Source organism: Panthera pardus, unplaced genomic scaffold (assembly GCF_024362965.1).
Source record: "Panthera pardus isolate Hobbes unplaced genomic scaffold, ASM2436296v1 HiC_scaffold_6, whole genome shotgun sequence".
NCBI classification, from domain to species: domain Eukaryota; kingdom Metazoa; phylum Chordata; class Mammalia; order Carnivora; family Felidae; genus Panthera; species Panthera pardus.
Genome location: NW_026526991.1, coordinates 37,927,604 through 37,943,587, shown reverse-complemented (window position 1 = coordinate 37,943,587; position 15,984 = coordinate 37,927,604). Strand labels below are relative to the sequence as shown.

The 15,984-nt window shown below is 36.2% G+C and overlaps 1 protein-coding gene across 1 annotated transcript in view; it reads right to left on the bottom strand.

The window, feature by feature from the left end:
* LIN7A (lin-7 homolog A, crumbs cell polarity complex component) overlaps positions 1 to 15,984 on the bottom strand; it is a 126,661-nt gene that overhangs the window by 42,358 nt on the left and 68,319 nt on the right. The window lies entirely within an intron of this gene.

The following is a 15,984-nucleotide window of genomic DNA, read 5'->3' as shown; positions in this document are numbered from 1 at the left end:
ATTGCTTCATTATAAATAACTTACATATACAGAATGACTCATAAAGGATAGTTTGAGAAGATAGAAAAAAATAACAACGTTAAGTATGTTAGACTATATGCCCATTTTAAAGATTTAAATAATAGTCATAAAAATCAACTGCATAATGTGCAGAGGTAAAAGTCCATTTGGGATTTCGCTGGGATATTTTTTTGCGATTGGCCCATTAACTATTTTGTAAAAGATGAAATAGAAAGTTGCAATCAAAGATTTTTTTCCTTTCTATTAATCATATTTTCCACACTTAAGTCCAAAGTTATTAAAGTGAATTCAGAATGTGATTAATACATCCATTCCACAACCATTCTCTGAGTATCTCTGACCAATCTCTTTCCAACATTTCTTGGCTGGCTCATCATTTTTCAAATACATTTGGTTGAATCTCCGTCAATGCTGACTCATCTTTCCCAAGTAGCATGTTTGGGAAAAAGACAAAGTGGTCTAGACTAGAAAAGTAGGGGCACTATTTAGAATCTACCAGGTAGGATGAAACTTCACTAAATAACTGGAGTATACAATTTGAGTGAGAAATCGGAATGAAAAAGGAAGAGTTTTCCAAGAAAGCATTTGTGGAGCCTGGGACTTGTTAATGCAAATTTTCTAGGTTACCAGAATAGCTGCTTAACATGTTTCCATGTTATTTCCTTGAAAGTACATCACTTTATTTTGCAGAAATATCCCTTCTACAAATAAATTCCACTTACTTGATCTTACAGCCCATTTGGGAGGAAGATTTTCCTTACTCTGCTTTTCTTGTTAAGAAACTCTTTCAAATCTGGCCCTTCATTCTGTCTTTACTCATTATATCTTGCTCAAAACTCTGCATTAGTGTCTTAATTGGGTTTTCCACCACCAAACACTATTGACTTTAGTTATCATTGTCAAGTACGTACCTGATCGTGTCACTACCGAGCTTTTGGCTGTCTACTGCCCTTAAAGGTTGCAAAGTCCAATGCCCACACGAGTCAAACCAGCAATAATAATGCAGAACGCAGCCTTTTCTCTAGTTTTATTCCCCAACTTCCTTTTCTCCATCCTCACTATTCCCCAAATATACAATGCCTTCCCAGTTGCCTAGGCCTTTGGATATGCTGTTTGCTCTGTTTGGAATGCCCTTTCATTTGGCAGAATCTTCTTTAACCCAGTTTAACATGATGATAAAAGACCCAATTCAAATTTCATTTTCTCTGTTCATTGTTCCCTGCCTCCTCCAAGCAGAGAAATTTCTCCCTCCTTGATTTTGGACCATTTGAATTTTTCTAGGGACATCTTGATTATCTTTTCCAGGGAAAATGATATATTTACGTGCATCAAAGTATGTTTATGTAGACAATCATTTGCACACAGTTAGGAGATTGTCATCAACTGATAACAGCAAAAACTAATTTTGTAAGCTCCTAAAATAAAGAAATAAACATTTAAGAATAACTATCCTTAACATTCTAATTTGAAGTGTGAATTAAAAAGTGGAGTATGCAAGAGGCAGTACTATGTACAGATAACGCCCAAGTTTTGCAGTTGCCACACATTAAGTGTATGATCTCGGTCAGTTACTTGACCAAGTGCAATGTTCTAATTTGAAAAACACGCTTTAGAGTTGTAACTAACTTCTAGGTCTGTTAGGAGGATTAAATAAGATTAGAACAGTTTGCAGCATACAGTAAGTTTATAAAAAATAGCTATTATTATTACTATTATTATTATTAATATTCAATGTTTCCCAACTTATTTGACACTGGGATCTTTGGGGAAGAATCTCCTAGGACTAGCAGTCCGTGAATACATTTTACAGAGAATGGATGGAAGACTGTAGTTCTTGCCTGGGGGCGTTTCTGCACCAATTTATTTGGCAATGTTTGGAGACGTTTTGGGTTGTCACAAATGAAGAGCAGGAGGGTGCTACTGGTATGTAGTATTAGAAGACCAAGAGGCTGCTAAATATCCTACAATGCTCAGAGTAGCCCCCTGTAGCAAAGAACTATGTCAACATGCCAATAGTCTTGAGATCGAGAAACCCTGAACTAAGAAATCATGCTGTATCATTTCTTCTTATACATAATAATTAGTAGGCCATAAAAAGACACTTGCGTAGCAGTGAGTAAAGGATCTTGTAAATAAATTAAAGGGTCTTATTCAACGAATACGTCTTGAAGTAAGTAACCACAAGTCTGGTGTGCATTTAATGAGGACTTACTGTAGGCCAAGCATAATGCTAAGCATTTTATATCTGAGAGTTCAGTCAATGCTCACAACTTATGACTGAGGCCCTCTACACACAAGGAAGCAGTCACAGAGATGGTAACATGCCTATGACCACACAGGTAGTGGCAGATCTGGTACAGAGATTCATATCTAATTGCCTCCAACGTCTTTCCTCTTTCAACCACATCAGGCTTTCTTATTAAGACAGCATCGGACTACTACCATTTTGGTTGCACTGAGGAAACAAAAACTTGGAGATGTCACAAGTATTTATTTATATTTTGAATAAAGGTATCTAGGTTCGACATGACGCTTATCATTATACATGTGGTGGCTGCAAATGTACAATACGATTCAGAAACCAACACATTCATCACTCCCAATGAAAGTGAAATAGCATTTTTAATAATCTTTTATGATTATAATATACTATGATTCAAAGAAAGAAGTCAAATATTAATTTTAGTGTTTTCTTTTGTAAAGCACAACAGATTCTGATTAGTCGGTTTTTATTTTTTTTATTTTATTTTTTTTAATTTTTTTTAACGTTTATTTATTTTTGAGACAGAGAGAGACAGAGCATGAACGGGGGAGGGGCAGAGAGAGGGAGACACAGAATCGGAAGCAGGCTCCAGGCTCTGAGCCATCAGCCCAGAGCCCGACGCGGGGCTCGAACCTGCAGACTGCGAGATCATGACCTGAGCTGAAGTTGGACGCTTAACCGACTGAGCCACCCAGGCGCCCCTGATTAGTCGGTTTTTAAACACTGGCTGACATGGTCTAGTTAGAGAGTCAAGCCAGAACTTGGAGACATTAATTCTATTTCCATTGGTTATACTGTCTTGTTAAGGTTTCTTAGCTCATCATTTTCTAGGGACAAAATGTATCCCTACCTATCTTACTTTTCAAGGACAAGTGTACAGGTATTTGTAAAATTTTGAAGGAAATTGTTATAGAAAGCTAAAGTATTTTACCAGATGCCCTCAGAGAATTCTTAAAAGGAAGAGAAAATGGTTGTGTGAGCTTCAACACAGGACTGTGGGGCTTATTATAGTTTCCAGAATCACTTGGGTCTCCAAATTTCTGGACAATGTTGGCTACAGCAGCATTTTAAGCACATTCCATTGGTAAGATAGGTTAATTCCTAGTGAAAGTTGAATAATTTACAGAAACTCTTGTACACAGTTTGAGCTTACATTTTAGTATCAGTAATTTACTGACTTTGAATAAATCTCACAGATTCAATACCATTTTGAATATTTGGAACTTATTCCAAGCTATCGAAAATTTACAAATATAGATAGATTCAATTAAGGCAATGGGGTTGCAGTCACTTGATTCAGAAAGTTCGTTTGTTCATTCGTTCTGCTAACATTCATTTAGGAGTTACTCTAGTCAGTGTGTCAAGCACCTGGACCAAAATATGAAAGAAAAAAATTAAAGGCATCTTCTAAAACTCTGAATTGACATAAATCTTCACTATAGAAGGGCTTTAATTTTTTTTTAAGTTTATTTATTTTTTTGAGAGAGACAGAGACAGTGCAAGTGGGGGAGGGGCAGAAAGAGAGAGAGAGAGAGAGAGAGAGAGAAAGAGAGAGAGAGAGAATCCCATGCAGTCTCCACACTGCCAGCACAGAGCCTGATGCAGGGCTCGAACCCTACAAACTGCGAGATCATGACCTGAGCCGAAACCAAATGCTGAATGCTCAACTGACTAAGTCACCCAAGCGCTCCAAAAATTTTTAAATAAATAATATAAATTTTTCTTTATATTAAGAAAGCAAATAGACTACTTTTTTCTAGATGGAAATTTTATCACTGAGAGAATAACAAATACAAATAAAGTAAAAGTTACACTTTTACTTCAACTTATTTACCAACTGTACAACAGAATTCCCATTTAGATAAATTAAGCTGAACAGCTAAAATTCTAATGCAATAGGATTTTTGCTTCTGAGCTTTCATTTACACACAGGTTATGTAGATAATATCAAAATATAAACTTTACATTGAATTATTCTTTTTGATTTTGAAAACCCTGATTGGTACAGAGAGGTAGGTATGGGATGATAAATCTGTATTATGAGTTTCTCATCCTGGTTCCCTTTTGTATGTGACTTTAAGTGACCTACTATCTATGCATCTTAGTTTTCCATTATGTAAAGCCCTATCTTCGAGAGGCAGTCAAAGAAGATAAAGTATGTGGCTTTATAAACCATAACCTATTATTCTTATTAAATTCTTATGATAATAGCTACTATGTTTCTATTATTACTATTACATGCATGCCTAAAATGCAATGGAAGCTACACCTTTAGAATTTAGCTGCTTGGTCAGCAAGTGTGGAAACACCTTGAGTTCAAAATTAGATTTTGATTGCTCTGTCTTCTGCTCTTACAGTTTTACTGCCTTTCGTATTTCGTGTTATTTTTTTTAAATTTTTTTAATGTTTTTATTTATTTTTGAGACAGAGAGAGACCGGGTGTGAGTAGGGGAGGGGCAGAGAGAGAGACAGACACAGAATCCAAAGCAGGCTCCAGGTTCTGAGCTGTCAGCACAGAGCCTGATGCGGGGCTCAAACTCATGGACTGTGAGATCATGACCCGAGCTGAAGTCGGACGCCCGACCGACTGAGCCACCCAGGCACCCCTGTATTTCGTGTTATTCTAAAATGGCTGTGTGAAGCAGATACTAGGTAGGCTCACCTTGCCCAGCCCCCATTTTCAGCCTCCTCCTCCTAGCACTGCCTCGCCATATGACCTAGTTCTTTCCAATAAGAATTTAATTGGAAGTAGGTGAGAGGCTTCTGGGAAAGTGTTGTCCTCTTGGTACAAGCGCTATCCTTTTTCCCTTCCCTACTTTTTGTTCTGAGTGTGAAGATGGTCAGCTGTAGTAGCAACCTACGACTGCAAGAGAAAGGCCAAGAAAAAGTGTCTATATCAGCTCTGATTATGTGGAGCTCCTCAAACACTGTAAGCAGCTGCCTTTATCTCTCAACTTGTAATGAAGAAAAATATTTGTTTAAGCCAATGAAGTTGCATTTTCTGCTAGTTTCAGCCCAAAGAACTCCTGATTGCTGTATTATTTAAGTGAATGTTATACGGAACTGTGCTATCTTTAGAGTTTGTTTTCTTTGAGCCCCCTCCAATTCGAAGAGTTGTATAGTTTGTTCACTAGAAATTAGTGAAAATTTGTTAATGTCAGGGTTTGGAAACTGAGAATCTGACTAAAACATAGTTTAAAAAAGTAGAAACTAACTCTCAGGAAAACTTTAAGAAAATGAAAAAACAACTTGATTAGGCAAAAATGTTTGTAAAACACATATCTGATAAAGGTCTCATATCTAAAATATATAAATAATTTTCAAAAGTCAAGAGTAAGAAAACAACCTAATTAAAAATTGGATAAACTCCTTGAATAGGCATGTCAGCCAGGAAGATCTATGGGTGGCAAATGTGAAAAGATACTCATCATCAAAGATACTCAATATCACTAATCCCTAAGAAAATTAAAAATAAGGCCATAATTAGATACATCTACACTTTTATTAACATGTCTAGATTTTTAAAAAAATGAACACCTTGTATGGGCAAGAATGTTGAACAACTACAACTCTTGTACATTGCTGGTAGGAATGCAAAATGGCACAGCCACATGAGAAAACAAGATGAACAGTTTTCTATATAGTTAAACCTACACTTACCTTAAGATTCCCTTATGTATTTCTAGCTATTTATGCAAGATAAATAAAAATGTATATTCATACAAAACTGGTATGCAAATACTTACAGTAGTTCTATTCATATTCACCACAAACTGGAAACAATTCAAATAGCCTTCAACTGTGAATGAATAATTAAATGGAAGCACACCTGTACAATGGAATACTGCTTGGCAATAAAAAGGAATAAACTACTCATACATGCAACAATGCGATGAATCTCAAATGAGTATTGCTTAAGTGAAAGAAGTCAGACTCCATGATTATTTTGTTTATATGACACTCTGGAAAAAGCAAAATAATAGGAACAGAAAATAGATCAAAGGTTACCAGAAGCTAGGGGTGGGGATGAGTTGACTACCTGGCATAAAGAACTTTTGGGGGGTGCTGGAACTCCTAGATGATCACATGATTGCATGTCATAATTAAAAGTCTCAGAATTGTACACTGAAAAGAGGAAATACCAATACTCTATGAAAATTATACTTCCATAAACCCAACTTTAAAAAAAAGAAAATAGTTTTAGATGAAAATATTCTGAAACTTCATCAGGATTTTGGAAATTAAAAATAAGGGCTTTGAAACACAAAGACCTACCTATATTTAAGATGTGTTTAATAGAATAAAAAGATGACATTAGCTCCCATTCCTTAAAGTTTATAAACGTGGAAAGCAACATATACTTTAATGGAGGGTAACATTTCTTTCAAGTACAAGATACTCCAGAGATTTTGTAGTGCATCATTGTGAACAGGCTGGCTACTAAAATGTCAATAGAATTACAATTAGGATACACCCCTCTGTATCAGTGACTGCGAAAAAGAAATAAACCTTTCAGTAACTATGAAAAATCAAAATGTCTAACATTAGACCAAGGTACTTCAAGTAGAAAGACAAATGATCAGAATTATTAGAGCAAATTAATGAGGAACAAAGTCCAAACGGGAAAATGATATGGTCCAAATCCTACTGCATTATAGTGTTCATTAAGGCTTGTTAAATGTACAGTTTTTGTTGAAAAAACAAGTAAGAATGCATATTTTTAAAGTAAGAAAAAAAACAATATAAGTATTAAGACTTTGTAGGGGCTCCTGGGTGGCTTAATCAGTTAAGCATCTGACTTGATTTCGGCTCAGGTCATGATCTCAGGGTTCGTGGGTTCGAACCCCGTGTCTCGCTCTGCGCTGACAGCACGGAGCCTGCTTGGGATCCTCTCTCTTTCCCTCTCTCTGCCCCTCTCCCACTCATACGTGGACACGTGCTCTTTCTGTCTCAAGATAAATAAATCAAAAATTTTTAAAAAACACTGATATTTGTATCTATATTTACAATTTTTAATGGTTTTCTTAATAATTCAGATTTGGAAACTCAGATAAAAGTAGAATAAAGGAAAGTTATTTGATGTGGTATCTGATTTTAAAATATTTAAATATTCTCATAAATTAAAAGTAAAATCGATTCCTTCCGTACCCTTTTATTATTATAGGCCACCTGGCTGGGTGCACAACATTTACAATATTAAGCCACAATATATTTATCATAATATAGTAAAGACATGGCAGGTTTTCTGAAGGCAGAGTTTAGGCAGGGGAAGAGGTATCTAAAATGAATTTGTGGCTCTAAATTTAACTGCATGTAGTGGAGTGGGTTTCATCCATGCAAAAATAAGTGCCCTGATATGAATGTGTATACTATCCTTCATATGGCTGGAATGAAAGAGAAATAAAGCTTAAGTTGCTGAAAACATAATCTGCTTATTTTAGGAGGTTTTGTAGAAATAATTCCAAATCAACTGAAAATTGGTTCATCTATTAATAATGGAAGAAATAATCCAAAAAATATTTAATTTTTGCCTTGAATTTGTCTTCCATTTTGGAAAAAATGGCAACCATAAATAAATGCTGTGTATTTAGAACTATAGCTATCCATGTATCTATCATCTATAGTTTCCATATGCTTTTGTAGCTGCAGAAACATTTTGTTTAAAATTGTAGTGTTGCAAGTCCTATAAACTAAGGGATTTAAGGTATGAGACAATGTCTAGAACCAATCATTTTGTTTGCAAAAAAAAAAAAAAAAAATGACCCTTACTGGTTACAAGTCACGTCTGCTATAATTAGACCATCAAGCCTCAAACCAATCCTGTGAAAGTCCAAGAAGGATAAAATTTCCAGAGAAATGTCTTTTTCTACATTTCTGTATGGCCATCAAGTTTAGTGAAAATATGCCACCCACTGGACAAGAAAAATATTGACAGGTATAAAGAAGCAAAGGACAATACATCTCTATTAGGTTGAAATGATTTGCAAAAAACAGTTCAGTCATTAAGGCAGACATTTGATGGTATTACTGGTGAAATCAATATGGCAACTGATATTGCTTCCAGAAATGGGCCATCGACTTGAAGAAGCATTCCTCCTTGGTTCAGTGACAACTATGCCATGCAAAGTACTCTTTATGTTCTCAAAGCAGGAAGGGGAAGTTAAATGGACTCTGCAGTTTTTAGTCACAAAGGACACAAAAGACCTTTTTTAGGCAGTATGCTTCATTACTTCATTACTATTTTTTTCAACCATGCCGATGCAGTATATAGTAAGTGCCTTTGACAAGGCAGCATTTCCTTTTAGCACTCAAGAAAAAACCTCAGTTGACACTCTCCAGTGCAACTATATTGTTTTTAAGAATCAAATCAGCCTTACTGTAGAGCCTCCAACTTCACTTGTATCCTGACAAAATACATCTGACAACTAAGTCATCAATGGGATGGCATTACCTATAACTAAAAACAGAAACAAACAAACAAACAAACAAAGCACTGAATTTGAAGATCAAAAACAAATATGACATTTTGGGACTAAAACGTTCTGGCCCTCCCTCCCACATGTTAGTCTCTGCATCCCAGTTTTACTTATTGTCCCAATACCCCCTGGGAAGGAAGGCCTACTTGCTCATGCAATTGGTCAGCAACCAGGGACTGTATTGGGCCATGATGTTACTAGAGGTACTGATAGTATCTCTAAAAAGTTAGCAGTCATGAGACATACCTTCATCCCTTACTGTATCTATGTCACAAGAAATCAGGCAAGAGTTGCCTGCTTAGGGTAGATGTAAATGGTCCTGTTGTTTTCTATTCTACTTTCTTAGGCCTAACCAGACATCTCAGATTCAGAGTGGAGGAAAGTTGGGGGGGGGGGCTGTTATTTAGGTGTCTGAGCCCAAGCTTCATTATCCAATCTATATATTTGGATATATATATAGACAAGTTATGTCTAGACCAGACAGAACTGCACTAGAGAGGATTTGGGTACTTCCATACAATTAACAAAGTGGTAATTTGTTTTCTCCTTCGTTTTGGTCCTTTCATCTAGCTTTCTTGGTTGCTAACTCCCTGAGAAGGAAAGGTGAAATGAAGATTTGAGTACTCCTGGACCACTAGCTATGATAGCATCTCAACAGCACTGAAACTTCAAGTCTATCTCTCACAATCCACGTGTATATGCCCAAGTTCAACTACATGACTCAGACTTTCTGCTGCAAAGTGATACATGCCATTCATGACTTGCTTTAAAGGACACTAAATAACCTACAGCAGTAGAAAAGCTGAATTGAAAGGGTCCATAATTTGTGACCAATCCCATGTCTTAGAGAATTTATGTGAAAATAGCATTACTATTGCAAGTGACCTCCAATGCTTAGAGTTAGATGAAGACCGGGAATATTTTGGACAAAGTGATGCCTTTATTTTTTTTTTTAATTTTTTTTTAAAGTTTATTTATTTTTGAGACAGAGAGAGACAGAGCATGAACGGGGGAGGGTCAGAGAGAGGGAGACACAGAATCTGAAACAGGCTCCGGGCTCTGAGCTGTCAGCACAGAGTCCGACGCGGGGCTTGAACCCACGGACTGCGAGATCATGACCTGAGCTGAAGTCGGCCGCTTAACCCACTGAGCCACCCAGGCGCCCCACAGTGATGCCTTTAAATATCTACCCACCTGCCTGGCCAAGTTACAAAGGAACTAGGAGCTTTTCTGAAATAGTGTGTATAGGTTAATTCTAATGAGAACACATCAAGAAAGTTCTCCAGCACTCTACCTCCTAACATATGTGGGAGGGATGAAAGGATCCTTAAGGAGGGTGTTCTGGGACCACTTAACAGGGAGGATTAAACGCCCCTTCGTGCCTGACAGTAAATGGCACATCTTTTTATTTGGTTTTGGTTTTGCAGGGACTCAGAAGGAAAGCATCAAAACTATTGGTATGGTACCTAACACAGTCCTCAAATCTCTATCAATTTTGAAATTTCCAGAGGTTATTTATATCACTCGTTGTAAGTAAATTAAAATCACTATACTTATACTTATTTCCAAAGGCAAGAGAAAATACTTTGTTCAGTTTTATAGCTTTGTAACTAATTCTTCTATTGTATAACAGCAGAATAATTAGTTGTAAAACCATAAAACTGAAGAATGGCTATAAGTTTTAAACATGTGTAATTAGCTATTAATTTCTCTACTTACTTTTATAATTGGTTTGTATTTCCTAGTGGGTTCTTTACACATATAACTTTCATAAGGTAAGACAAATTAAATTCCTTGTACAAATCATTTAATAACTGGAGGAAAAAGTGAAATCATAAATAACAACATTTCCACAGAGTCCAAATGGCAGATGGCCAAGCCACCAGGGAGAAATCTCTTTCCTTATGGTTGTCTAAAAAAGGATTCCCTTAAGGCAGCTGTTCCCATCCTGTCCTTGTTACACAGCCAGAGTCCTCTGTGACAGGAAATGCCTGAGCAAAATGTTGGGAAGATGTCATTTCCAATTAGTATAACACCATTCAAAGGGACTGGATTATCTCTATTTTCTTATTTGGGGTAAAATTCAAATGGGGTTTGGGGTTTAAAAACTTGTCTCTATATACTGATTGGATGAAGATGATGTAAAATCTCACTGAGGATCCCAAAATGCTAGAATATTTCTCAGTGAGGTTAAAATTTACCCATGTACTTAAAATTCTGCAAGAGTTGTAAAGTTAGTTTTTACTTCCAAAAATAGGTCTTTATGTGGTAAGTGAATTAATCATTTTGAGTCAATTCAGTGTATATTGTCATTGTCACAGGGATCATATGAACTCACAAGTAAACACTAAAGAAAAAATTTAACTCAGTTATTAAAAGCCAACCTGATTATTCAGTTGTTTGAGTTAAAATTATTATGGCTAATAATGGGTTTCCAGAGGTAGTAGTAAAAATAAGGGATGCTCAATTAAATTGGAATTTCAGACAATGAGCAGGTTTTTAGTTTAAGTGTGTCCCACACAATATTTGGGACATCATAAATGAACTGTGATGGAAAAGGAGACTATTATAGTTTGGCAGGCAGGAAGTGTTGGATGCAATTCAGAGCAAATTAGTGGATACAATTAAGGAGTAGACCGAATGGAGCTTGGTGTTGGTAGGCTCTGGGTGAGAAAAGATGGAAAGAGGTCCAGGTTAGAGGTGTGGGCAGGCATGCAGGATAATGGGTTTGACTTTGGATGATATTGTATGAGCTGCCTTGTGATCTCCAAGAGATGTTCAGCGGACACCTAGATATGTAGATCTGAAGATCAGAGGAAGAATATAGACTGTAAGATATAATTTGTGAGTGATCTACTCAGTTGGCAAATGAAGCCCTCTGTGTATACGCTAACCTCTAGGAGAAATTTAGGGTGGGAAGATAAGGAGGTCTTGAGGGCCCTGATACCTACTTAGGTAATTTATCAGCCAAGCCTTAGTCTTATTTTATTTTTTGAGAGAAAGAGAGAGTGTGTGCACACTTGCACCCGAGTGGGTGAGGAGCAGAGGGAAAGAGAGAATCCACAGTTAGTGTGGAGCCTGATGTGAGGTTCAATCCCACAACCCTGGGATCATGACCTGGGGCAAAATCAAGAGTCAGATTCTCAACTGACTGAGCCACCCAGGCACCCGTTTTGAATTTATATAACTCACATATATGCCTTTTAAAATGGAATATATTCAAGAGAAAGAGAATACTAAGAAGTGCATTTTGTAAAAGTGAGTTGACAGTAAAAGCAATTCATATACATTACACAAAATTTGCACAATAGAGACCTGTATAAGCAAAAATATTAAAATAATTTATAATTCCATATCAGGATACAACTACTGTCAACATTTTGGGAGACTTATTTCCAGTCTGCCTTATTTGTTTAAAAAATCAACATCAATTCAGTCACTGTATACTTTTTACAATTTTTTACTTAAAATATTGAGAATATTTTTCCCATTTATTAAATACTCTTTCACATTATTTTAATGGTGCCATCATATCTGATCTTATAAAATGTGCCATGACATATTTATGAAAGGATGATAGGAAAATAAGAGTCACTCTATACTCTAGGTATAGATCTTACCATCTGTCCATGTGAATTTATCAATTACCCTTCCTGCTATAGTTTATATACTTGATGCTTATTCATTCCTATCTCTTCTCACTTATGTTCAGATAGACTCAAGGAAACACAGGCTCATTTACTTGTAACTAGAAGTCTGTTAAACAATGGAAGAAATGGGATAGGGTCGATAGAAAAGAGAAATAGACTATAATTATTTCTTGATCAATTAGAATATGTTTACTGCCAAATATACATTAGACTTGTCCTGATTTTCTTTATGTCCTAAGCATAAAAAGTTAGCATATAAAAATAAAATTAAACTCAGCATTTTACCAATTAGCATAGCCAGCTCATTAAAACACAAAAGCAGCCTGTATACATGATCATTACTCATCAGAATCCTAATGCACAATCGTGTTAGGTAGTGCCTAAAATTCTGATTTTCATAAGAAAGTGTGAATTAGAAAAAATCCTATTGGTGATAGTCATATGATTTTTAAACCACAAATGTTTGTTGCTCATGCAAAAAAACATTTGGATCAGATTGTATGACTTACTGTTATAACCTACCAATTACTTTTGTATTGTTTTACCATTTTTCTTTCTACTTGATTACTTGAAAGTTTAATAATGTTAAAACTGGATTACAGTTCAATAAAAAGAGAAGATATTAACAAATTAATTCTAGTAATTCCCTATCTGAACCTCCTGCCAATTCATTTGGTATACAGAAACAAAGTTTTCTTATACTTACTACAGGAAGTAATTTTTGCTATAGATAAAATTTTCCATAACAAGTAAGAAAATTACTAAAACAGGTATTTCTTTTTTTTAATATTGATTTATTATTTTGAGAGAGAGAGACAAAGAGACAGACTGCAAGTGGGGAAGGGACAGAGAGAGAGGGAGACACAGAATCCAAAGCAGACTCCAGTCTCTGAGCTATCAGCAAAGAGCCTGATGCAGGGCTTGAACCCACAAACTGCAAGATCATGACCTGACCTGAAATAGGACACTTAGCTGACTGAGCCACCCAAGCATGCCTAAAACAGATATGTCTGAAATTAGGTAATTGCCAGAAAAGATCATTTAATAAATGAACTTTCAGAACATGAGAGATTACAGGCACATATTGAAAAATGAGCAAAAAAGAATCCTGAGTTTTGGTCTGGGTTTTAATACCAAACTACTAAGATTGCATCATCACTCCAACCTTGTATATGTTCCATGATTCCTCCTACTATTTAGAAAATATTTTTAAAGGATGTGCTAACTTACCACTTAAAGACTTTTTAGGGGCACCTGTGTGGGTCAGTCAGTTAAGCATCCGACTCTTGATTTTGGCTCAGGTCCTGATCTCTGGTGGGGAGATCAAGCTCCACACTGTAAGCAAGGGGCCTGCTTGGGATTCTCTCTCTCCCTCTCTCTCCACCTCTCCCTTATTCACACTCTTGTTCTCTCTCAACATAAATAAATAAACTTCAAAAAATAAAGACTTTTTAGATAGTGGTTGTGCAGTTCTCAAAATAAATCTTCAAAACAGAGAAGTAGAAGATACGGTTCTTTTCCAAAAAAGTTACCAGGAGGCAGATGTTATAACTGTCTGAGCTCTGACCAAGTCCTTCAGCTGCCACCAACCCTACAGCGAGGCACATTTTGGTGATCTCTGTGAAACTTGTACAAATAGCTTCATCATAATTTCTAGGTATCTTGGAAAATAATAAATTATGAAACTTTATATTATACAACGGCATTCATGGTCCTGATCTCTCTTCTTGAGAGATTATATTGAAAATGAGCACTACAACTGATTCTTGTTACTTGTCATAGTTATGGTCTATAAAGTCTGCAAGTGCTGAATTAGCAAACACTGAGCCATTGTTCTTACGGGAAATGCAGGGCTAGGTTCCTACAAGCCTCTGGTCACAACACTTCCATCAACCTATCAGTTTATTAACTTGTTTTATGTGTGTTTTTTGTTTAAAGACACTTTACTCAATAAGTATTTTTGATCATTAACATTGAACTCAAGGCCAACAGCACTATAACTTATGCCTGCACAAAGTTAATCTAGTAAGAGCTCTCTCCGGTAAGACACATCCCAGCCTTCTTGTACTTAGGAACATTGGACTGCACTTTACCACTATGCATGGGAGCCGATTCAAACAGCAAAATCACCAAAATACAAAAATGAGATAAGCATGACACTAAATAAACATGACACTAAACATGTAAAACATCTTTGCCATATAAGAGCTGAAACAAGAAAGTGGAGCACTGCCTCGTTTTGTCTCAACCAGAAACATGAAGGTACTTCCATGAAACAGGAAGGTGACTCACATTTTTCACAACTCTGTGCAAACAGAGTTTTGAGAGAATGGTTATTAGAGAATGACCACAAAATAAATTTTAGCAAATAGGTGAATTCACAAATACGGAGTACATGAATAATGAAGATGGACTGTGCAAGGATAATTCATTTAAGAAATGAAAACTGCAAAATGAAAACTATCAGAAAACGCTTGCCTTTCCTGACACTGTCCTGGCTCACTGTTACCAAAACACCAGACTATCCTCTTTATGAACAGTTTTCCATTTCGTCTTCTCTGATGTGCTCTATTAAATTCAGCTTATGTTCAAGGCACCAGGCTTTGCTCTGTTTAATTAATCTCGTAAAGCCCATAAAACAATTGCTAAGTTCTAATTTGTTCTCAAAGACGACCCCCTAGCTCTTAAACATGTGCAGGTTTGATAAAAAGAAAGAGGGAGGAAATGAAGGGGATTTTAAAACTGCTGGCTTAAGGCAGACTTCTGTTACAGTTCTATTTCAAGCTCATTCATTCAAGGGCTAAAGAGACACACAGAAATTGGTGATTTTGTTCTCCATTTTCTAGTCAGATTAAAAAGGTAATTGAAGTAGAGTAGGTAAATAAACGTAATTAACCATACTTTGTTTATGAAGGTAGAGCCTAAAAATATTCTAAGTTTGGTCATACAGAAGGGCAGTCAGTGTGTCCTCTCACGGATAAGAGAGAGAACAAAATCACTTACCCATGGGTGCACACAACCAAGTTGTTCCTAATGACAGATTTTATTTGGCTTTAATTATACATACTGCTCAGGTTCCTCCCCATTCTATTCTGATGAGTTGTTTACCTATATGTCCTATGATTATGATAGGTCATTCACCCAAGAAGGACAGAAAAGAGGCTCAAAATATCCCTTGTGGTAGTAAATAAGTTTTGAAAATGAGAATACTTTGATATGGTCCACCTGATGTGGCATTTTGACATACTTCTTTTAACATAAACAAGTAAATTTAAAATAGTATATTTTTTTAATGACCAAGCAATGGTTATAACAGATATCTCTGGCCTTTACCCCATTCTGTACCCCATCTATTGGTGTGGGTCAGGCTTGCTATGATGCTTAGGAATAAGGCTGTCATGACTTTCAGGGCATGCATACCTTTTCAAGATCTTCATTTCAATTCTTTTGCATAAATACTCAAAAGTGTGACTGCTCCATCATATGGTAGTTCTATTTCTAACTTTTTGAGGAACCTGCATACTGTTTTCCATAACAACTACACCATTTTGCATTCCCACCAACCATGTGCAAG